Source organism: Falco peregrinus, chromosome 4 (assembly GCF_023634155.1).
Source record: "Falco peregrinus isolate bFalPer1 chromosome 4, bFalPer1.pri, whole genome shotgun sequence".
In the NCBI taxonomy this organism is placed as follows: Eukaryota; Metazoa; Chordata; class Aves; order Falconiformes; family Falconidae; genus Falco; species Falco peregrinus.
This window is the reverse complement of record NC_073724.1, coordinates 4,084,454-4,110,572: the sequence shown is the minus strand read 5'-3', so window position 1 is coordinate 4,110,572 and position 26,119 is coordinate 4,084,454.

Below are 26,119 nucleotides of genomic sequence, written 5' to 3'. Positions count from 1 at the left end.
CATCCAATAGCAGCTGGTGTTGCTTCTGTGGAAGAGGTAGTAGAGATGTAGCTTTTTCACACACCAGATTAATTTCCCTTCCTCTTCCCCAAACTGTTGCTGCTTCTCTTCTCCCACCCAAGAAAACCTCAACAACTCTCAGTAGGTTTCTCTCAAGGCTGCAGACTTCTAACATGCAATGTTAAGCCATCCTTCTCTGTCAGTGGTCTGAGTTCCTTCCATCCCAGTCTTTCTTGGCTACAGGCATAACCCTTTGCAAAGAGCAAATTCTGTGCCAAAGTCTTTCTGTACTGCATGTTCCAGTTCCTGAATGCCTTGCGATGATGACAATGAAGTACACCAGTTCAAATAAAGCCAAGCCAAATTTATATCCTATAAGACCTTAGCTTTGTTTATCCTGATAAAATCTTGTCTTACCTACTGAAAGATGAGGAATTAGTTAATGCTTGGAGCAATTGATTCAAATTTTACCGTTTACACATCAGCAAACATACAGAAAAGTTGTAGATCTGTGTAGCAGTATAGGATGGCCTCCAGGGATCAAATGCATTAGATCAAGAGTCATGTTTTGCTCCATCATCTTCAAAGATTCTTCCAGTTTGGAGGAACTGCTGAACCCTGATCAGCAACATCACTTGTGCCTCTATTCTACAGTCATGATAAATACAGGTTATGAAATAAAATACTTGTTTCCTATGCTTAAGCTTTAAAGTGAACTCCTTTTTTCTGGCTTAATGTGCTTAATCAGATTGCCACTCGATGCTTCTCTGAGTTCAGACTAGGAATCGCAGGAGGAATAAACTACCAAAGAAAAAAAGTAGCTTAAAATTAGCTGTCATGCTCACTCCTACTGACTTTTGAGGGTCACAATAAAGCTTTCCAAACCCCAGTTTGCTGCCCCTCAGCCCCCAGTATCAATACAGGCTAGGGGATGATGGGATTGGAAGCAGTCCTTTGAGAAGGACTTAGTGCTACCGGTGGATGAACAGCTAGACATGAGCTGGGAATGTGCACAGGCAGCCCAGAAAGCCAACTGTGTCCTGGGCTGCATCAAAAGGCTCCTGTCGCTGCCCCGTCCCACGCTGGCAGTGAGCGCAGGGGCTGGGCGAGGCGAGGGGACAGCGCGGGGGGCTGGGGCCTGGCTGCAGGCAGAGCTCAGGGGCTGCCACCAGCGGCGCAGGGCCTGGCTGGGGGCTGGAGCTCGCGGGGTTCCCAGGGGCACGGCTGGGTCCCGTCCTGCTCGGCTGATCCACCGCTGGCCTGGGGGAGGGGACGGGGCCCCCAGCACGTGGGCTGGTGGCACAGGCTGGGGGGAGCGGCCGGTGGCCCAAGGGGTGCCGGGGGGTGCCAGCTGCCCGCGGGCCAGCAGTGTGTCCCGGGGGCCAAGGGGCCCGTGGGACCCTGGGGGGCACGAGGAGGAGCGTGGCCGGCAGGGCGAGGGAGGGGACCCTGCCCCTCTGCTCTGCCCTGGGGAGGGCACGTCTGGGGTGCTGGGCCCAGTGCCGGGCTCCCCAGTTCAAGGGAGACAGGGAACTACTGGGGAGGGTCCAGCAGAGGCTGTGAAGATGATGAGGGGCTGGAGAGTCTCCCTGATGGGGACAGGCTGAGGGAGCTGGGGCTGCTCAGCCTGGAGAGGAGAAGGCTGGGAGGGGACCTTTCCAGTGTCTACAGACACCTTAAGGGCGGGTGCCAAGAGGACGGGGCCGGGCTCCTTTCTGCGGTGCCCAGGGACAGGACACGGGGCGATGGGCACACACTGCAGCACAGGGGGTTCCTTCTGAATATGAGGAAGAACTTCTTTACCTTGAGGGTGACGGAGCCCTGGGACAGGCTGCCCGGGGAGGCTGTGGGGTCTCCTTCTCTGGAGACATTCAAACCCACCTGGATGCGATCCCGTGCAACCTGCTCTGGGAGGTTTGGACTGGATGGTCTCAAGGTCCCTTCCAACCCTGACTGGTCTGAGATTCTGTGGCACATGCCGAGCAGGTTGAGAGAGGTGGTTCTGCCCCTCTGCTCTGCCATGCTGAGACCCCACCTGCAGTGCTGTGTTCAGCTCTGGAGTCCTCAGTATAGGTAAGACGTGGACCTGTTGGGGTCGGTCCAGAGGAGGGCCACAAAAATGATTGGAGGGATTGAACACCTCACCTGCAGGGAAAGGCTGAGAGTTGGGGTGGTTCAGCCTGGACAAAAGAAGGCTCTGGAGAGACCTTCTTTTGTAGCATTTCAGTCCTTAAAGGGAGGTTATAAGAAAGATGGGGACAGACTTTTTAGTACAGCTTGTAGCAGCAGGACAAGGTGTAATGGTTTTAAACTGCAAGAGGGTAGGTTCAGACTAGATATATGGAAGGTGTTTTTTAATATGAAAGAGGTTGCCCAGAGAAGCTGTGGATGCTCCATCCCTGGAAATGTTCAAGGCCAGGTTGGACAGGGCTTTGAGCAACCTGGTCTAGTTGAAGATGTCCCTGATCATTGCAGGGAGGTTGGACTAGGTGACCTTTAAAGGTCCCTTCCAATCCAATTGATTTTATGATGTTCAAAAGTTGACTCGTAATTTCTAAGAACTCAAAAATTTCTTGTCAGTACATGCAGGCAACACGTATATCCTCTTACTAGGTATTCTAAGGCCACAATTAGTTTTCAGATTAAATATGTAAAGAAGAATGAACCGCGGCGATGTCTCTGTGAGCAGAGGATGCAGTAGTCTGCAGAGTGTGTAGCAGCACGGGTATGTTAGCAAGAACTTGGCAGAGGTGAGCTGGGCTGGTATTACCTTGCTTCTTGGGGGGGGTCGCAGTGCCTGCTGAGCTCCCCGCGGGTCGGCACAGGCTGCTGCCGCTTTGTGAGTTGGTTGCTTGAGAGCTGAGCTGAAGGTGCATGCACCGCGCTGGAGCTGTGGGTGTACGCTGAGAAGTGCTATCGGTGTACACAGGTAGGTGGTCTTTTTTCAAACTTAAAGACACTCTGTGAAGCAAATGCCGTCAAAGCTGTATGGAGTATAGCTGGCGCTGGGAAAATAGCATTGCAATGTATGTCTGCAGTGGGGCACCCTTTCCATAGCTCTGATATATCTGGTTTCATGGCTGTCGTGTTTTTACAGTCTCACTTTTTTTCTTCCATATGTAATATCCCCTTTAGGCTTCTCTAAAATATTCACCGAATACTGAAACAACAAAACCACCTCAGTTTAGAAAAAAACATGGTAAACCCCAGGATTGTTTTTATAGTGAAATAAGGCTTTCCTGAAAGGTCTGTATGCATAAGACCTATTTAATATTCTTTGTGATATATAACAGGGTTTATTTTGGTGGTGTTTTGTGAGGGCTGGGGTTGCAAGTGCATTTATTTTTTATTGCTTTTCCCTTCTTCCGTAGGTGTCTGAATCCTTTATTGTGGAAAAATGTAGGCATGTGTCTTCTGATGAAAACTGGTTTGTCTGCATACAAGACATCCAAGTAGGTGACAGCAGGAAGAATATCAATGAGCAGTACAATGTGCTATTGTAATGTCAATGCTGGAGTAGGGTGGAAGGAGTCCTTGTATTCACAACCTGTTTACAAGTGGAACATATCACCTTTTTCAAGTTATCCTTTCAACTGAAAGGCTTTTTTTCCACCATTTTTCTATTCCAGTGATTAATTCTATGGCGAAGAGCAGTGTGAAATTATAACCCAACTTTTTTTTCAGCTTTTCACTTTATGTAGGGACTGAAATGCCCAGGTAAAACTTGTGAGTTGGTAAAAGAGGGAGCTGAATTTTTCAACAATCCCACACATTCGTATGTTAGAATATTAGGGTTTTGACTTCACCGCTGAGTGTGAGCCAATGTTATCCAATAAAGTACTAGGAATTTTTTTCAGAGGGTAGAGTGGATTAAAGCTGCACCACTAAATCAGTAGAATGCAGCATTGCTTTGTGGTTGTGCATATATCAATATCAAGTATACTGAAGATGAAATCAATAATTCTACCTTTGTATTCCTATTTTCGTAATGCAGTGTGGCAAGGGAAAAAATATTTTTTTGCAGAAATAGCTTGGGTTTTGTCCTCACTAGTCATGTGACAATTTTTATTTTTCGTATTTTATTTTTTTCAGATTTTCATTTCTGTTTCTGGCTACATATGTAAGCAGAGTAGGGAATATGGCGTCTTGGTAGGTAGGCTGTTTTTTATTTAGACAATCATCAGGATCAGATAATACAAGTCTTGATACTGTTTTGAATTTTATTAGAACGTGAGAAACGCATTGTTTAGCTGCTTTGTACGTTTGGGGGGGTATTATTCTTTCTGCATTGTACATAAAGTGGTCAAAATAATAGAAAAAAAAGAAAGTTTATATTTGATTGACAGGTGGTCATGACTTAGATATTTAGTCCCAGAATCTCTTAATGAAATAGTTTTTCAAGCTATCACCTTAGGCAGTTAACTAGAAGCTAATTGGTTGTTAAGGTATCCAGCTTAAAACTTGAAGCTACTGAAATGAATTGGCCATGCAATGGCACCTGTTGGCCTGTTGGAAGAGAGTCACATTTTTCTTACCTGCATCACTAACGTCTACATAGATGTCACCATTAGGCCCTCCACTGCTGTACAGGAAAGGCACGGACTTTGTTCTTGTCTGTTTCCAGCTGTGATAGAGTTTATTTTCTTCTTAGTAGCTGGTACAGTGCTGTCGTTGGATTTTATGTGAGAATAATGTTGATAACACGCTGATGTTTTAGTGGTTGCTAAGTAGTGCTTACCCCTAAGTCAAGGACTCTTCAGTTTCCCAGGCTCTGCCAGCGAGCAGCTGCACAAGAAGCCGGGAGGGAGCAGAGCCAGGACGGCTGCTGTGAACCAGCCAAAGGGACGTTCCATACCATGGGCTGTCATCCCCAGTGTAGGAACTGGGGGGAGGTGGCTGGCAGCCACTGATGGCTGCTCGGGAACTGGCTGGGCATCGGTCAGCGGGTGGTGAGCGATTGTGTTGTACATCACTTGTTTCTCTTGGGTTTTATTCCTCTCTCTGTTATTAGTTATAATTTTTGTTGTTAATGTTGGCTTTGTTATATTTTAATTATTAAACTGTTCTTAACTCAGTCTATGGGGTTTACTTTTTTTCAGGTCTCCTTCCTATTCCACCATAGGGCAGTGGAGGGGCAGGGTGAGCAAGTGGCTGGGTGGTGTTTAATTTCTGGCTGGGGTTAAACCATGGCAGTCATTCACCATCCAGGTTAAAAGTAGTGTGAAAATCAAACCTATACGTTTTGGTCTGTCTAACATGAATGCAGGCAGCTGAGCTCTTGCCCATTTCTTAACACAGGTATCAGCTCTACACTTCCCACTAGAGAAGAAGCTCTTAAATGCAGTTTCTTTCTGTGCTGATGCTTAAAGTCCCTGAGAGAAATCAAGAGGAAAGACAAAAAATGCATCCCGTGAGCAGTAAGAAACTCTAGATAGATTCCCTGTCTTTGGTTGTCTCAAACAATGCCTTCTCAGAAGGATACCTTGTCTTGAAACCTCAAATAGATTTTAGTTGAACCAAGTAGAAAGAGATTCTTTCCTAGAAGAGCTTTCCAGTGAAAGTTGTAAGTACTTTTTCACACAAAATTTGCCATTTTTTAGGAAATCATCTTAGCTTTGATGAAGGGGAAAGAAAATCTCAGATTGGAAAATCAAATACCTCTAATAGTATCTTTAGTTTTTAATTATTGTAAATGCTTTAGTTAATTCAATTTATTGAGTATTTTGCTGAAAGAACAAAATAGAAGCATGTACAATTTCTTTCTCAAGCTAATGGCCAGCTCGGGGTTTTCTACATATGGGATAAAATAACGGAAAAGCTAAAGCATACCATACCACTTTAAGGAGAAGATGGTATTATTGCACACTGCCATCCTATGTCCACGGCTGTCAAAATTTTTCGTGTGTCAGTGTTCGTCATGCTGCGTCCACATACCTTGCATCGGCGGGCTCATAGGTACCATTAGTACATAGAAATGGGGAAGAAGCAGCTCTATTTACTTTTTCTATAGGGGTCTAGTCATCAACCATTTGCTGATTGTTCAGCATTGTGGTTCTTGTCCTGAGAATCGATCGCAGGCCTCGGAAGCTGGGAACTGGGTACTTGCTTTCAGCTACAGTGTGTTTGCATCAGTAGTGATCTTAATATATTCAACAGCTTAGTCAGAAATGAATCTAAGAAAAGACTACAACAAAAACATGGACCTTCAATGATCTTAGCTGAAACGAAAGCAGGCAATGTCTCCCATTTAATGTGCGTAATTAAAGCAAATGTATAAACAGTTTATGTGACCTTGGCTGATACAGTGGTGAGAATAACTGCAGGAGAGGAAACAATTAATAAAGCCAAGGACAATCTAAACGGCTTTTCAGCAGACAATGCTGACAGCAACAGAAAAACAGTCCCTCCTGGACAAAATCGATGATCTTGAAAATCATCACAGAAGATCTAATCTTGAGTCCTCCTGGTATACCTACAATTGGGAGACTGCTGATGCACTGGAGTTTCTGGGCAGTTTACTCTGCAACCTGATTATTCACCCTGTCCCTAAAAGTTCCATGGAAAAAGCCAGGCTGCATAAGAGCTCATATTTTCCTATCTTGTTTTCTTAAATAAAAGGACTGGAATAATTACACTTTTGTACTTTGCCTGTAGTTAGACCAATTTTGTTCTGCCGCACCCGCTCCCCAGCAAAATTTCAGCTGAGTTACTTCTAGGATAGATGCAAATATGCCTGGATACAAAAAATGAACTCCACTTACGGAGACAGCCGGATAACATCTTTTGCATAGTTGTTTTGATAGGCTGGATTTAAGGAACAAAGCAATAATTTACGTTTTCAATTGCTGAGGATGAAGAAAAAATATTATTTTTTTTTTAGAAACAGGTGGAAAATATAAAAGAAAAGAATGAACAGTCTCAAAAGGTAGACTTCTGAAGACTGTAAATAATTTTTATAAAAATTCCTCAGAGGGCTTGTTTCAGTCAATTGTATTATTACTCTTGTATTTTCCAATAATTTTAATCAGGAAGCTTTATTTTAAATTATAACTTGATATTTATGCTTAAAAATATTGACATCCACCCTCAAAATTTAAATGTTTAAATTTAAGGAAATAACTTCTTAAGTTACACCATTTCAGACTGGATTACTTTCATATCAAAGTCAGGTTTGCAATACCTCTATTCTGGGAGATATGGTATTCAGTCTGGTGTTTCAACTTGGATATGAAGGTGACAAGCTCATTGATGGGGAAACAGTTATTGCAGTATCAGTAAGTATATAACGGAAAAAGGAAGACAAGCAGGTCCTTCTGACATCTTCCATGGCCATAATCACCTTGTCCTGATACTCTATTTGGTACTTTTTCCCCTCTTTACACCTTCAGGAATACATGAGGAAATCTTAGAAAAATATTATCTTCAGGCTGACAAAGGCATATGCTAGATCTGACAGAGCAAATATGACGTCCTTTATGGGGGTTTTATGGGTTTTATGTTTTTCCCTGCTTTTAGGAAAAAGAAAAAAGGAAAAAAAATGTTGTTCTTGTGGTGTTTAACACAGAATGAAATAATAAATCTGCCCAAGCTCTTTGTGCTTCCCTTTCCCTCTGTCTGCTTCCCTTTCTTCCCTCATGATAAAGACGTTCCTATATTAACTCCTGTCATCTGACTGTAAAAGACCTAAACGTATCCCCCTTGACACCCACTGACAGGCACCTTTGTATCATAGAAAAAGAGGAATAATTGGTAATCCTTTGATGATACTTGATTTCCCCTGATGGAATAGTTGTAGAATTCTTTAAGAAGTCATTAATAATTGTCAGCATGGGAACTGTTGCTGCCTGAAAAGCTCAGGAGCATTCACAGACGTAATGGCAGCATGGGCAGCCCTTTTAGCACATTTTTCTTGTGCCAAGAACACTGCTGAATTAGCTGGAAAGACATATGGACCTTTTTTTTTTTTTTAGCATAAGCAATTGTTGTAATGAAATCTCAAACTGTGAAAAGTTGCTATTGAAGTTAATCAAAGGATCTTACAGTAGTAAGACCTGAAGGATTTGACTGAGGAGTAATTTACAGTTTCAATCTGTCTACACAAGATGACCTTGTAAATTTGTAAAGGTTGTTTTTATAATCAAAATTGGCTGCTGCATTTCAAAACCACAGAAATAACTTTTTGAGCAGATTGTAGAAAGATATCTAGGATATCTTAGAAACAAACTTGTATGACAAAATATTTTATGTGTTTAATTATAAAAATAAAGACTAAGCAGGACAGAGATCCAACATGTATCCAAAACAAACTTGTCTGGACATAGTTGCAGTTATCTAGGGTGAAGAGCCATCTTCTTGGGACACCAAGTATAACTCTCAATCAAGTGGGATGTAATTTGCAAAGTAAACTTTCTTTGGCTTTAATTAAAAATGAGTAATCTAGATGATACTTTTAAAATCTATGTTCACATCATGATGTGACATTACAGTTGAACTTATTTTTTACTTATGATATGGGATAGTAAAACTTCTTTGGTGCAGATGCTGTTCTGTTTTAGAAGGTAATCTCTGACTGTTGGTGGTAATTACTGTTTTCAGACAATGTAAATGCTCTGCACAGAAAAGAGAATCACCTGTGATCTTGAAATGACATTTAGTGACAATTTGAGTCATGAATATTTGAGGCTAACTGTTAGTCTAATTAAGGATCATTGTGACTGATTGGAACTCAGCATCTGGTAGAATTTGGTGTTATCTCAACATGGACTTATTTCATGTGGAAATATTTAGTATTTTATTTTGTATACTGCTGTGTTTCAGATACCAAAAGAATGGAGCTTTATGGATGCAGCTGTTGTGAGCAAACAAAATATAGCTCAAACAGACTGTTGTCAACGAAGTTTTTCAGGAATACTTATTAGAAAGTTTCCATAGTTATTAGAAAGTTTGCATAGTTAGTGGTGTGGATTATATGATGGTATGAAACGGTGTGGAGGAGTGGAGTGGAAGGGAAAGTGGCAAGCAGTGTACTCCTTCCTGACATGCATGTACCTCTGTATGAAGGCAGCATGTGCTAGCTCTACAAATTTACCTGTGAAAGTTGTCTTTGCTATTGGCTATTGCTTCTGCATTTTCTTGCCTCCAAAGATGAAGTTTACGCCGGAGTCGTAACTGCTGACTTAACACAGCTTTACCTTTTGGAGACCACTGGTAGGACAAAATGGATGGTCAGGAGGAATAATGACATAGCTGCTAGCTCAACTGTGAATTTCACTAGCTGACTGCTTTGTAGTATCCCTAGTACCAGAAATAAAAAGATGTGTTTTGCTTTTATTAAAAGAGAATAAAAAACCTGAATGATATTGTCAATAACAACTTTCCCAAGCGACTTATTGGAAGTAAAAAAAACTATAAAAAATTTAGAAAAATAAAAAAAGAACTGTAAGCATGAGTGCAAGTGAAAGGAACTTAGCACAGGTATTTCAGTGAGAGATGGGACTTCCTCCAGGAATCTCAGTACTTTGGGAGCAATGGGAGTTGAATGGAGTGTCAGCCCTTTTGTGTGTCCATTTGTCAGTCAGAAAAAAAGGCCGTGACCACATGATGAGTACTTACCCTGAGGCAACAAGTGAAATAGCTTTCTTGTCAGTATCAGAATATGTGTTGAAAATTTTCTTAAAAAAAAAAAAAATAGGAAAAAATAGGGGGATTTTTTTCATATTGAATAATACATCTAATATACGATACAGCAGCTTGAAATTTGAAGATGAAAACCATTATTCAAGCAAAGGGATTTTTGCAGTAAACATCCATCTTCAGCTCTGCCATATACGTGTAACGTAGCTTTTGAGTGATGACTTAGGACTGTAAGCAGCAGATAGTGTCATCAGAGAGTGCAAAATGGCAAAGAAACTGAAAGCTGCATCTTTGTAACAGGTAAGTCTATACATTTATTTAAACAGCATTGCTGTAACTGCCTTGAAAGTCCATATGAAAGTATTACTGGAGTTTGGATATGACAAGTGACGTTTTTCAGCATTGAGCTCAAAATGTTGACATGTGAATAGAGATGAAAGGAGGAAAAAAGGAAATTCTGCTGTTCATCAAAAACTGGAGAGCACATAAAACTGTCAGCTGTAGGAGGAACAAAATTGCCTTTTGCCTTCCCTTTCAGTTATTGCTGCTTAAGAGCCAGCAGTCTAAATACAACCCATAGTCTGTGGCAATGCTGGTGGGGCTGTGTTATATAAACTGTCTGATGTTGATACCTGGGATTGTAGTGTTTGCAGCTGACGTGCTAAAATTCCTGACTGGTACAGAATCATTCCTACGGCGCTGCTTTGCTGACTGTTTTTAAGGCCTCTGTCTAGTGAGATCTCAATTGCAAAACCCATTTATTCTTGATAGAAGAGCATACATGTCAAAGTGAATATTTTCTTTCCAATTAACCTTATCTCATTTTTTCAAGTGAATCCAAAGTTGCTTAAGACTCATTGAATATAGAAAAAGGTAGTGAGCATTACGGACAGGAATGCATCCATGTGGTTTGACCCTGGCAGGACCCCAGGTGCCCACCAAAGCTGCTTTATCACTCACCTCCGCAGCTGGATAGGGTGAGAAAAAAGCACAAAAAGGTTTGTGGTTGAGATAAAGACAGGGAGATCAGTCACCAGTTACCTTCACAGGCAAAACAGACTTGAGGAAATTAATTTTAGCAGTCAAATCAGAGTAGGTTAATGAGAAATAAACCAAAAACTTATAAACACCTTCCCCCCACCCCTCCCTTCTTCTGGGCTCAACTTCACTCCTGATGTCTCTACCTCCTCCCCCCCCAAGCAGTGCAGGGGCTGGGGCTGGGGTCAGTCCCTCACAGGCTGTCGCTACTGCCCCCCATGGGGAGCGCCCTCGACCCCTGCCCCAGCCCAGGGCCCTCCAGGAGCTGCCCCAGCGTCGCTGCCCGAGGGTCACAGCGCCCTGCGGGCACCCCCTGCCCCGGGGGGGTCCTGCCCGGGGGAGCTGCTCCCCCGGGGGCTCCATGGGCTGGGGGCACAGCCCGCCTGGCCGGGGGCTCCCCAGGGCTGCCGGGGGGGCTCTGCTCCGCGCCTGGAGCCCCCCGGCCTCCCCCTGCCCCGCCTGGTGCCCGGGGGCTGGGGCTCTCGCACGGCCTCCCCCCGCGCTCCGGCCGGGGCAGGGGGATTTTATTTCCCCCCTCGCACCTGCCGCCCCCGAGGCGCTGCCACCGCGGCTGCTGGGCTCGGCCCTGGCCAGCGCTGGGGCCGGCTGGGCTGGCACCGGTGACATCGGGCACGGGGGAAGCTTCCGGCACCTTCTGGCAGAAGGTGCCCTTGTAGCCCCCAACTACCAAAACCTTGCTCTGCAAACCCAGTACAACTGGTGAAAATGAACGCGGTTGTGCAAATGAACTCTACCTTCAGCAATATGACTGGATAGACCTGATGATGAACAGCTGCAATTGTCAGCTAAGTGCTGAAACAGATTCCTTTGTGACAGAAAACCAGAAGAGCATGGATGAGAAAGACTTTATTTAATGAACCATCTGTTTCAAATAGATTACCCCAACAAGACTTGAAAACTGTTCAGCCATTGTCTATTCGTTGTGCAACGTCCAGCGCATGAGGCTGAGACTGGTTATTTCAGTCCAGTTGCTGGTGAACAGTTGTCCACGTGAGAAAAAACCCCCACTGATGTTCAGAGGTCTTTGCAAAACTTAATAGATTTACACAAAGCTGTACATTCTCCTGTGCACAATTGTTCTTCCTATTTGGAATGGCAAGGAAATATAGGACCAGCTGCCACGGTATCAAGGAAGCCGGTTTTATCACTTCAGAAGCAAAGCTGCTTCTGTGAAGAAATACAACTTCAGCTGATGAGAATGGGAGTCGACATCTTACCTGAAGTTCTGACAGATTTGTGGTTAAACTCAAAAGCAAAATTTTGAACTATAAACACTTGTAGAAATTCTCTCTTCTGTGTATAACTACTGCGTTTTAGAGCATTATTGTTTTAAAAAACCTTGCTGCTCTGTCAAAAAGCTGATAAATCAAAACGGGTGTGTGTGGGTGTGGGGGTGTGTGTGGACCCCCAACGCCCAACCCCCAACCCCAACCCCAGCCTTTCCCTGAACTCATAATGCTGAAACTCTCATTAGGGACAACACACAAATTCTTGCAAGACTCGCAGCATGGCAGCTCTCTGACCTGGCCAACAAGCTCTACTTGAAACAATAATCCCGTTCACTCTACACTGTTTGTGTGCAAGTTGTAAGTAGGCATTTCACAGAGGCGGGCGTGTTGGGGCCAACACGTGCCTGAAACTTTAAAGGAAGTCAGGGTTTGACATTCATTAAAAAGGAAAGTTAGGACTTGAGTACAGAGTTTCTTCATTAGATTCTGCTCCAAGAGATTATAAACGCAGTGATTAGACATTTTTCATATGATTAAAGCTTTATATTGCCAGGGATTAGTTGCCTTCCATTAGACTGCACAGACAAAAGATCTTGCTTGGGACTGTAATTCGAAACAAAATGGCTGATTTCACATGACTCATTACACACAGAAGCAAAAACAGAGATGTCTCAGTAAAAAAGTCTGCACTGTAGATCTGCTGTCATATAAAAGAGACAGCAATGTGTAGCAGCAATATAAAAAGCTCTGAACTTTGATATCTGACTGATGTTAAAGTCCCATTCACTTTATTGCTTGCTGTACGATGCCAGTCACACATGAGATCGCTTTCCTGCTGGTGTTGGGGATTTCTGTCCAGTTGTTCCTTTGGTATTTTGATCGTTGGAAAATTAAGAAAAAGGCAAGTGACTCGGTATTTAGTTTAATGTTATGTATTGTAGGTAAATATCACTTGATTGTTTGGTCATTAACAAGGGAAAAGCTAGTAAGAGGGAAAAAGGGTGCTAAGGAAACCAAACACAAGTTGCAATGAACCCCCTCGAGGGGCTATGATACAGACTGTGTTTTGATTGAGTTGTTTTTTCTCCCTTCTGCTATTTCTGTGAACCTCTTACGTCTGACTTGAAAAATACCATCCAACTGAGCCTGCTTTTTGTTGACACGGCTAACACGTCGTGACACACAAGCAAGGTTTCTTACACTTAGAAATTACTGTTTTGTTTGAAGGGAGCTCAGGTCTTTCACGTTTCAGACATGATTGCGAACACATACCAAGTGAATTCCTTTATGGCAGCAACAAGCGTTAAGCTTGGTGGCAGAGGATATGTAGTCAGAGATGCTGCTATTTGCTCACTTTTTTAGCCTGTAAGTGTAACACACTTTTTCATCTCGTTACCATCATTATTTTGCTAAGTTGCAACTTGAAATTTTTTAAGAGACCTTGACTACATATGGAATTAACTCACTTATTCCATATTAATAATCATCATATAACTGAGATCATATTCTGATGCTCTATTTCTCTGCTGTGATTTACTTTGACATTTTTATTGACCTTGTATAAAATAACCAGCCTATCTGTTTATTCTAGTGTTACAGTCTGGGATGTTAGGAGAAAACAAGAAATGAATTGATGAATAAGAGATATGGATTAAAAACTAGCTCTAACCACCTATTAAGAGTTGAAATTAGTATTTTATGTTCTTTACTTGAAAGGTTTGATTACTGATATGCTTTCTGCCAATTACTGTTGCAGGTTTTGTATTTCTGTAACGCTGACATGATACTCAATACATGAATGCTGCAAAAAATAGCTCTTCTTGCTGTATTATAAAAGGTTGAAACATGGTTTTAGTTCTATGTGATAATTCCTGTCGTCTGCCTTCTGTGGTAATGGCCCTTTGGATGGTCTCTGCCAAGATCTTCAGAGAAAGGCATAGAATTGTCAGAGGCAAATATTCGTTGCAGGAACTGAGGGAGAACTTCATTTTGATTCTCACCTTGTTTGAGGGTGACAGTAAAAGATGATATCACCTCTCAGTTTCCCAGTTGTAATCTCTGCCCTCATCTAATCGTGCAGCCTTGGAAAAGGGGTAGAACATAGACAAAGGAAGCACAACTTGTAACTCCCCCTGGATTTTCAGTCTAGAAATATACTTCATATTTTTGTTGTCTTTGGTTATGTATACAACAACAGAGACTACCTGTACTTATTCTTCTATGACCCTAAGTCAACCAAGTTGTTTCTCGGAGACATGGAGCATTCTCAAGGCCTGCTAAATAAGTTAGGTTTCCAACTTCTTTATCAGTTAGAGTAGAAACCTTGATTTATGACCAACTTATTTGTGAGATACTGCCTAAACCTGGTGTCTGAGGCTGTGTTATTGAATGAAAAGTCACAGACAAACTTTAATTTAAAGATCAAGTTCTAAATCTAAGCTTATTTTAGGAGGAAATGGCATTTTAAAATGTAAATAGCATCAAGATTAACCTGATCTATATGCTCGAAGAAACCTACAAAAGCTCACTTTATCTGTGTTAGCATAAGTTCTGCAATAATAGCTATTCTGTCTATAAAAAATGATCCTAAATAAATAGACATTTGCATATTAATCTGGATTGTACTTTATATGAATGGCAAAAGATAATATTTTAAAAGTTCATCACATTCTGCCTTATGCCAATGAAAACTAACCTTAGTATTGCTTGCCAAATATACTACCCAAGGAAAATGAAGAAATGTTTCCTATTTGTCTTTTATTTACCTTATTATTTGGTGCTTTTTTTTTTTTTTTTTATTTGACTAAATATAAGTATGTGGTATTTACAGTGGCAGCAAAAGCTTCTTTTGAAGTAGTTGGTGGTCTGGCCACATATACTTGCTTTTAAAGAAATGTGCCCTTTTCTAAACCCAATGGCCTTTGTCATGGGCAATTAATACATTAACATTTGCTAATAGCTTAGTTGATATTTCAGCCTAGTGTTTAGATACTGTGCATATGACCTTTTTGGTTCCTCTAACATTCTGTGTGGTTTTTCACTTTTCTGAGCCTGAACTAATGCAATGGTCATTCAAACCTTAACAGTTCTGTAACAGCACCAAAGTTACTACCATAAGTGCTTAATACTTTATGCCCCATATTTGCTGTTGAGTATTTAATTAGTGTCAAGCATTAGTCAAAAACATTTTTTAAATGAATAAGCAAATCATATTTTCTATTGTGATACTTAAAAATTCACTTGTTTGGACTTTACTCGATTTTTATTACCAGTCATGGAAAGAACATGGCTCTATTTATTTGGAAAGATATCTGCTGTGTTAATGATAATCTGTGCTAGGACATTCACATTGCTCTTGGACTGTTCCTGCTGACTTGCACGAGCTATCAGAGTTCTGCCTAGGGAAAAGAAAACATTTTCTAAAACAGATTTGGAAGGTTATTTCAAAACAGCATCACAGCTCTGTTTTCGTGACCAAAACCACATTCATCTCATTAAATTAATAAAGCCATAAGTCAGCACAGCATTTTCTAGATTAAAGTTTGTTTATGGGAACCAAATTTTCTCTCTAAATATTTTATGAAATGCAGATTAAAAGATGGTAGGTGTTCATGTTGTGAACAGCCCAGTGGAAGAAAAATAATGTATAGGTTACCTATTAAGTCTCTGGTGGAAGCAAGTAAAGATGGTTAGAAATAATTGTCTGTGGCAGAACAGACCTTACTCACTCCAAGATTTAAAAATCTAGTTATCAGAAAGTAGAGAACTCCGTGTTCCTTAATGAACCATATTGCTGTGACACAGAAAAGTTTTCTGACAGTCTAGAGCTGTATTCCTTTACTCTCCTACAGAAACCCAGCTGCCGTACATGCTGAGTTCCCTAGACTAGCCCCAGCAAAACAGTTGTTAGTTTCTATGATTTTGTGTACATTGATCAAAGCTTTCAATTTGCGAATACTGGGTGCTTTTGGACATAGTTTTCTTGTAGATCAGAGCAGGTTTTCTTGTTTGCTAGGGCGCTAGCATTTTTTACATAGTTTTGAAATAACCAAATGGATCGTTCCCCTGAGCTTGGAAAGAGAAGAGTTGCACCTGCCTGAGAGTCAAAACCAGGAGCTGGAGGGCTGGGTATGCTACTGATCTTGTTGATTTTTTCAGAAGGCTCTGAAAAGCCCTGATGTGCACTAGGCAGTGAGCGTCAGTAACATTTTAGCTACAATTAACTGCTACTGCAGTTACAAAAAGGCAAATAAAAGGCAGCCTCTGCTTTTAACTGACAGGGAGCTGTCAGCTGCCGGGAGCTCTGCTGAAAGAGCTCTGGGTGGTCTGTCTCGGGTTCTCGGCAGCCTCCAGGACCTCAGTACAGCAGGAGACCCAGCATGTGGGGCTGCAGGGTACCAGCAGCCCTGCCTGTTGCACTCCCTCATTCTTTTCCTAGCTCGCTGTGGAACCTGTGAAAGTATGATACCTGATCCTTGGAAAGAGCTCTCTGTGCGTGGGGAAGATTAAATCATCAGAAGCTATGGCTGAAATCTATAGAGGTCTTTTGCAGCCAAAAACTGACATGTTACTTGACTGTTAGCTCAGTCCTCTATCCACACATTGAGAAGAAAATCCCTTTGGACACCTTTTTTTTTTTTTTTTTTTTTCTTAATATTGGGGCTGACATCTGATCTTTTCACGTGGGCAAAAAAACACCTGATGGGCCACATGGAGCCCTGGTAATACTTACAGAAGGCACAAACAAGGGCCCAAAATTTTAAGAAAAGATTGATGTGTTACTGATGTGCTCAGGTGATGGAAGTTGCCTGTGTTGTGAGGGTGCACCTAGGCAGCACCAGAGGCAGGCTGCCTGGCACTGACCGTGCTTCCCAGGGAGATGGGCCAGAGGATGCAGTCTGCAGACTGCAGTACGGTATGTTAAAGTATGGTAAAGAAAAATATTGCTGGCAATAACAGGTTGCTAAAAATGTGATGCAGAGCCTCACTATGAAGCACTTTTCTATCATGAATATTTGAAGCATTACTGCCATAAGTTTCACGTAAACCACCTGCAGATATTATTTTGCCATCTAGGGTGCACGAGACAATAATGTCTTCTCCATGCTGGTCATATGGTCTGAGCCTAATGACCTACTTGTCCATATCTTAAAACCTCACCATGCTGACTGGGATTGAAAAGGACTGGAAAATGGGCATCAAGCTCCTGACTGATTTTCCCAGTACATGGTGCACACCTAGTTTAATAGACAGCAACAACGTATCATTGATCACGAATATCACTTTCTTCCCCTGGATGCAGGATGGGAATTACATTATCTGTGTTTGGAGAAAGAGCAATTCAAAATGGCTCAGTTTCATCGGTGTCATCTTTGAAGGCAGCAAGCAAGATGCAGATGCAGAGCTAGACACAGCTTCTGTGCTTGTTGTGTGACTTTGCGTTAGTTCCCTTAACTCTTCAGCTTTGGAGATGTAGCCATTACTGTAGGAAAAGGAAAGGCTGGCCAATAGGTCTCCCTTGCTAGCTTATGGGTTAAGATTCATAAGTTTTTGATAGTACATTAGAAGATCATTTTAAAGAGCTGTCTGAGATCTGAACTACTGGTTATTTCTTTGACGGTTCTGGGAAATGTTGCTAGCCAGAATTCCCCTACCTAAAAGGGGGTATTCCTGTGAATTGTCAGTACGGTGTTCCATATCTCATTCCTCCTCTCCCTCAAGAGTGAAACGCTCACAATTTGTCATTTATTAATTCTTCATCAAGCTGTTATGAAAAAGCTCTGAAATAGTTTTATTTTTTCCTTTTTAAGTTAATGATCCTCTTAAATGGACTCAATTTTATTCAAGGATCTGCAAACTGTAAACGAAATACACTTTTCAAGTATCATCTGTGTACTAGTGGATGGCCATATCTTAAGTGTTAGGTTTAAGAATTAGTTTCATAATGGTATTTGCAAGAAGTCCACCTGAGATCTACTGTATATCCAAGTCCATTAAAATGTGCCTGGAAAAAGTGATTCACCCTTTTAATTCACCCTTGTAACTAGCCAAGTTGTATTTTGTTGGCGTTCTAGTCCTAGGAAAATGCTGTAATCATTCCATAGTACTAACCTGCTGAAGTTAGTGACACCCGAGATTTAGATGGAAGAGTGAAATATGAATGTTAAAGTTAAGCAGATGCTTATGTAAAGAGTGACCTAATTATGCTAGAAGCTGTTCTGTTCTGAAGCAAACTGTTTTCAGCTTTGCAGCCTAAACAGTGAAAGGGGTGAGTTGCCTTTTTATCAGCCTAGTGTTTGTGTATGTGGGCAAATCTAGATCATATGCACTTAAGCATGTTGTTAGTGCTTTGCAAAATCCAGACTTTAATGCAAAAAAAACCCTACATGCTTGAGAACCCTAGGAAAAACCGGAGAAGTCAATAGAAAATACTGGAGCTGAGGTATTGCAGTGTGTTCCTTTAAAAATGTTTAGATAAATCCTATTGCATGGTTTGCTTTATTACAGAAACCTTAAAAACATCTCCTTAAATTATGACTCCTTTAGATTATTATCTTCATTTCTGTTTTGTGAAAAATGGAATCAACTCTTAGCCTCACATTTTTTTATCCAATCTATAGCAAGCCTATCTTATAGTCCTCTTTTTTTATATTGGATTACAACCACTGCTAGTATCAGAATAAAAGCAGGTTGGTTTTGTCTGGTTTTCAGTTGTGTGATGTTCTTCTCCTGGTTAGTAAGATAAAGAAATGAATCCTGGAAAGATCATTTTAAAACCTGATTCCCTTATACTGGGTGCTTTGTGAGTGTGTGCTGGTTTTTGGTTCGCTGCACTCTCTAGCCTTTCCTGTAGCTGAGAAGTTCTTTGGTCTCTAAAGGGCAAAGAATCCCCTTCTTAAGACTCAATTCAGAACTGCAGTATGTCGTATTTTCTCTTAGAAGAGAAAGTTTTCAAACAGCTAAGACCATATGGAGAACTTTGACTGCTCTGTGTGGCCGCGGACGTCATTGTATATGCTATGATTCCAGGAAGAATGAAACGGAAGGCAGGTCCCTAATGTGGTACTTTTTAATTATTTACAAAGCTGAGTGTTTTTTAACGGGGCTGATGTACCTTGGTTCCAGATCATTCCCCCATCTTTTCCCTTTAAAACTCCACACGTAATGGGGTTATAGCATTGTTCAACAATAATACTCTTTCTTCCAGCTCTTAAACCCTGATGACATTTATTGGAAGATGTGATGGATATTCAGACTTAAAGCCTTCTAATTTTTTTTTTTTTTTTTTTTTTTCTGATGGACGGTTTTGTTGACTGATTGGAGATTTGATTACATGGTTCTGCAATGCTAACAGGACTGAAAAGTCAAGTCATACTTAATCACCTAGTAATGATACATAACTTGGAAAATGAAAAGCATGTCTGTTGTGTATTTTACTTTGGCTTCAGTTGAATACAAAATTCCAGATGCAGCATCAACCTTAATTTGCAAAGGGAACTTCTCTGCTTTTCAGGGCTTTATAGCCAAAAAGAAATGTTCTTCTGTTTCTCAGCTTCTTTTATATATATATCTATCTCCTCCTCATATAGATTCTTCCTCTTCTTCCCCCCACCCCCCTGCCCGCCCTAGGAATACACTCAAAGCATTATAAGCAGAAGAGCAGTATCAGCCTCTTACAAGTGAGGAAACGGTGGCACAGAGAGTGATAGGGACCAGTAACATTTAGCAAGCTATGTACACAACTGCAAAGAGACCAAAGTCTCCAGAGTCCTGTGCAAGTAGTGAATCAATCTCGGAACTCTGCTTAGGAAGAACATTCCAGGGTAGCTAATTTACCCATATGTTTGTACCAGGATTCAGCTGGATTCTTAAAGTATTATTTACATGTGGATGCTGCATACCATCTTTGCTTACAAGAAAACATACCTTAGGGTTTGATATGGTATGTTCTGCTAGTTTTGGATAAACATGAATTCATGCAAATATCTATAAAGAAAACTCATTTTTTTAAAAAAAAAGGGCAAAGTGGTATTTAACATACGTTTCCATGTGGAAATTAGCATGTTCCCACTGCTGGTGTTCTTGGACTGAATACTTGTTGGCTTTGTATTTCATGATGTACAACGGGTTTGGTTTTTTCTGTGACTCAATGTTATTTGGTGAAGGCAATTACAGTAACATATTTACATTTTTAGGGATCTATCAAAGGAGGTAAAAAAGAAGTATTTCACCTGAACTGAACATTCCAAACAGTAGGGAATGCAGAACAGCCTTGACAAGAAATCTGTGCTGCTAACGTGAGATGAGCTTTATAGATCTGTGAAAATAAATAAATAAATATCAACAGAGCAAAACACATTAATAATTAAAAACAAATACTAGAACATAACTCAGGCAGTGTCACCATATGCAGCTAGTGTGACTCATGCAGTAAGCACCCCTTATTTTCTTGCTCTTACAGTTCAGAATTCTCTGCTGTTTCAAGCGTACCCTCACTTTTGTATACCCCAGTATGTCCCAGCTACTTCAATCCCAGCAATGGGAAATACTCCTCACTTCTTGGAATAAACGCAGCACAAGTAAAACATTCATAAAATTCAATAATCAAATAACATAATTCCAGACCTAGGAAGAGAATAAATAGAGCCCAGAGCAAGCAAGCTTATCTTTACAGCCAAACTGGAGGTGGCAGGATGCTCAACAGGCTATTATAGGCTATTATTTTGTACTAGAATGTTTGAGAAGCAGAACGGAAAGGCAGGTGACTTTCTCTCCTTCAAGACCATTATTTGGATAAGGAGATTTGCTCCTTGTGTAAATGCTAATGCCTGTGTGCTTGAATTCAATATCTGATTGACAAGTGTGATGCTTTAAAAATGGTATCATTCCCTAGTGTATTTCCTACATGTTAATTTAGTACTGGTATAGAGGAAAAGAATCTGCATACAGTACAGAATTGTTATTTTGACTAGATGTAAGCCTGTAATTTTTCAGCAATGTATGTAGTACTTTCAAGCGCATGCTTAGATGCCTTTTGGGAGATACAACAAGCACCTAATCTAAAATTTTATTTCTTTTGAGGTGTTTTGCTAAAAAGGGGATTGAGCTTCTATGAAGCAAAAAGAGAAATTGAATGAAGATCACTTTGCTGAACTAAAGAGGTTGTGTCAGTATTCTAATTATTGTGGACAAACCTAATTAACTAACTTTCACACTCTGGACATGTATTTATGCAAATTTCAAGAGGAGGGTAAAGGAATCCTTTCTCTGCAATGAACTCATCAGTGTAGGAAAGCTTTCAGTGGCAGGTTAGTCTGGGAAAATTAGAAGTCAGACTTGGCTATATTCTTTAATGGAAATATAATCAGCAATACATCTTTATGAAATGTGCACTGCCATCACATAATACCCACTCGGAGGTGAGGTAAGGGCTGGAGGCAGTAGTCCAAAATCATTAACATCCCCCAGGTGAATATAATGGGATGATAAATGTTCACTCATTTTCAGTTTTCAAATGGTTTTTAAACTAAAACAGAAAGGAATTTTATATCAATTTAGTCAGCTCCATACTTTAGTCCAGTAATAAAAGACTTCACGTCCATCCATCCGCTGTGTATTTGCAACACCTGGGTTAGGAGGTGGCATTATTTCTGTTGGTGCAATTCCACCAAGGGAAGATGGAAGGGTAGGAATCATTCTGGTGTACTTCTTGATTTATGTAATAAAATTGAAGGTTGTGTTCTTCTATAGCAGAGTATCAGTTGAGTGAGTTTCTTTACTGGAACAGAATAAAAAGGCCCAGTCCCCGACGATATTTGGTTCAATAGACTTGCCCTGACAGTTTCCATTCTTCTTATTTCTACCAGAAGTGATAGGGGCAGGAGTGGATCAGAAACAAGTGTTTGTCCTGGATATTTTAAAACACTTTAGAGAAAGAAAAGTACATGGCTTGTCTATTTTGATTTCCATATGAGGATACAATGCTTTATCAGCTTGCCTTTCAGTAAAAAAAAAAAAAAAAAAAAAAAGTAAGATATTTGGAGGATCTGTAGATTTTGGGCACTCTTTGTGGTTCCATTTATCTGCTCTTGCTACAGCAATTGGCAACCTGTGGATGACAGCAGAACAGATATTTGATTTTAGTTGGCACTCTAAAGTGTCACTAACCCCAAGGGATTAAGTCTTCTGGGATATAGACTGTATAGGGCATAACATAGAGAACAGTATCATTGTGCCATTTGATTTTAAAACTTCTTTTTATTTTTAAGGCGTTATTCCTATTTCAAGGGTTATAAAAGAAAAGGAGGCACTGCTTCTCTACTTCTGAATGGATATAAGAAAATGTTATTGCTTTGTCTGAAATACTGTCCTTTGAGAGAGATCTTAAAAAGAAAATTCCCTCATGGAAAAATTCATTGCAATTCACATTCGTTATCTTGCTAATACATCAGTCCAGTATCTACACTATTCATAACTGATCAAAGCGTGGCATTTTTGACTTTTGCTTAGTGAAAATATGTTGCTACAAATGGATCCAAATTGGCTACTCACCTAGTTGTGTATATACAATTAGTGACTTATAAAAGGAGGACAATTTCACCTTTCTTCCACTGCCATATTTATTGAGGAATTTAGTTTTCTGGACAAATGCATCATGTGCACTTTGCAGTGTCTCAGCATACCTGCACCTTTATAAGGCTGGGTGCATCTAGCATGCTTTCTTAGTAAAATAGCAGCAAACAACTACCTTGGAGTTCTTACCTTTGACTTACAACAAAATACAAAAGCTGCGCAAAGTAATGTATGTAGGGGAGATGGCTCATTACTTGCTGCCTTGGTAACTTACTGTTACACTGAAGGCAATAAAAGAAGAACATTAACATTGCTTGTGCATAATGTTTTGTATCTAAGTAGTACTTAAAATAGCATCATCTTATCAAAGGTGCATTCTAGACATGATGGTTCTTGCAAGTTCAGATTCTTTCTTAATGGTCTTCTCATGCACGTGGCAAATATTCACCTGTTTAGCAGATATTTAGGAATGCTTTAGCATGTGTTTAGGCATGGTATGAACTAGAACTCTTAGAGAAGCAGTGATGAAATGCTTTTGTATTCAGAGTGGGTGGTAAGCTTTGACTCTTAGTGTCTGTGATTACAGTGTTGGAGAGAAATGCTAATAATAGGACAGGCTGAAAACGAGCAAATGGCTAGAATATGGCAACTTGCTATGCAGATACATAAGGATATATGCCTATGGATATTTGGTGGATAAATCAGAATCCTTATTAACATTGTGTGGATGGATTGCTCATATAGCCAAATGTTTTGCAGACTGTCAGGGAGCAGACCACACTGCATGATCCAGGAAAGATCAATGAACTGTAGTCAATGTGCCAGGCAGGCATGAAAAGATGCGTGTTGGATGCATGGAGGGAAAGGCATGGGATACATTTAATTCGTAGGAAAGGTAAGCCCTGCTGGGAGTAAAAACCACACAGTCAAACCTTACCTGAAAGGCGGTTATGCTGGGTACTAACCAACTTCAGTTCACCTGGGATGTACAAACAACTGGGTTAGCTCTGGGATCTGAGCTGAGCCCCAGTAGCAGATGGATGAATAATCTGAGTGTTAAAGTCATGTATGCTGAGGACTTCTTTTGTTTGCTTTGTGATTGCACTTTTCTCCTCTGATGTTGTGGCAGGGTATTTGTTTGCTTTCCTAAATTTTGTACTCTCCTCTTCAGCTTTCAGAGGGAAACCAGTTGCAGAATATGAGGAAAGAATCTATTTTGTTAGATACGTCTTTTCTAAAGGCTTTTCAGCGAAAATGTGCTGATGAGTTTCTGGATACTAGGCTGGCATCAGTTTTAAAGGATTTGCTTACACCGTGGAACTGGCCACCAGTATATGACACCTTTTAGTATTGCTACACCAGTTTCCAGAAGGACGGCTGGATTAAATACTCATCTGTGATCCGTCAGAGGTATCTGACAGACTGCCACTGCTAAATTACTCAAGGCAGGTACCTACAACGGCCATTCTTCTTGTTCAGTGATACAGTGAACACGTTATTCCTGGCTAGAGAAAAATGTCAGACTTGTGGAGGAAGCATTCTCAGTTGCCTGCAGGTAACCTGCCTTTAATTGAAGAGGCTGGGGAAGGAATCATGTCTCCCTTCAGGAATTCTCTATCACCATTTCCTATTAAGCTTATGAGAGATATCTTAGAGAGAATATCTTTGGGGAAGCCTTTAATTCATTCAGGTACTAATCAAGTGTAGAGGTAATGGAATATAAATCATCCTGTTTTTTGGAATGGTAGATGGGTTGAAGTGTAGTATTAAGCTTGCCTTTGTGTCTGCAAAGGACCAAACCAGCCTCCTCCTGCCCACCTTTCCCCAATTTGGGATATGCAGTTATAATTCAAATCTTAGTTGTGTTTTTTTTCTTGTATCACCCCAGGAGCATAAAAATGGTGAGAGGTGTACTCATTTGACAAGAGAATATAGTAGGAATTGTTGGATAACCAGCAAGTACATGAGTGCCTGATGCGATTAATTGCTTTTGCGAGTGATTTAGAGCATAGAAGTCTGAGAAAGGCATTTTTGCTGCTGTACTCTAGAGTTATAAAAACTCTTTCAAATTCTCCCATATTAAAAGAAATAAATTCTGAAGAAGAAATAGCTTAATATATCCATAACTTTAAGAGTGCTTGACAGTTCTATGCTGATTTTCTCATAATGGCATTTTGCAGCTGTAGCTTTGTGAAGCTGGAGATGAGAACTGGGTGAGCTGTGCTGAGAGTCAGACTAGATAAAATTAAGAGAATGGGATCTGAAGTTAAAAATGCTTAGGCGGTTTTCAGGCCTGGAAATATTTGTTAGTCTAGACCTTAGTATGGGAAGATGAGAGCAAGTTTTCTTCCAACCAGAGCCACTCTGGTCTGCACCACTCCAGCTTGATGGGCTGGAGAGGAAGGCACAGTTATTAAAATCTACATGGAGGCAGAGTGCATCTTACACTTTGCAATGGGAATTAAGTTTCTGGCTGTTCTGGTTTTAATGGTGACTTTAAAAACTGAAGATAAGAGATTAACCCCACAAACTGGTCCATTCTGTGGAAGGACATTGAGAGTGCTGTTGATACTCTGGATTGCTGAAAACTGTCATCGCAAGTGTTTTATGATCTTAAGTTTTGACCCAGCCAAGATACCAGGGACTGCTGTCTGCTTTTCCTAAAAAGTTTAGGCTGAATTTTAATTCCCCAAAGTTCAAACCTCCAAAAATTTGAATTAGACACTTTTCATTTCTTCCTCATTGGTGTTTCTTCATTTCTGAGTAATAACTGAACTTGAAAAGGTTGAGGGATTTAAGGATTATTTTTTCCCTATTATTATTTTGTTATTGGTGCTGTTAAACCTTCAAGTTAAATGTTCAAAGATGTGTCTGCAGATGTAGTGCTGAATTATCACTCAAGGTAAGGAAGGTCTCAGCTGAATTTTATATGCACATTGCTATCATTTTTTTTAGCATTAAGGGTGAATTCACTACCTCTTTCCTCTGTGTTTTAGCCAAGCTCTCTATTTTATATAATAGACTGAAATGTTAAAATGAGAAGCTAGGGAAAAGATACAAACACCTTTCAGATTAGGAGGAGAAAAGAAGTAGGTGTCATCCCCAATTCATGTTTCAGCCTACTGCAGCTCTCCTGGAGACATGTGCAGCAGTTTAAAACACAAAAATGGCAACTCAAGAAGGAACAAAATTTTGCCTTGATGACTCCTTCAAGGATTTTTCAAGCCACAAGTTGGGGCACAGAACATTGATTCAAACTCAGGATGCCATATCTCTCTTCTTTTGTTCCATGCTTCTCTGAGGTTGCTCTGGTTTTGGTTTCTGTAAGTGACCTGCATTTCTCAGTAAAACTGGGCATAAAGACAAAAAAAAAAGTGGAAGAGAGATGGTGTGCATTTTACGTTAAGGGCCAAACTTTGAAGTGAGAACACAGTTGAGAATGAAAACATGGGGAGCTGGAGCTCACTTCACCCACTGCAGAGTACCTTCAGAAAGTTAATGCCAAAAATGCCTTTAATTTTCAGGATGAGGCTGTAAATCAGACATGCCTTCATGTTCCTGATCTAACAGAGTTTGGCTGTAAGCCAGCTGTTGCACACAAAAGGTGTTTTTTCTGCAAGGCCCAG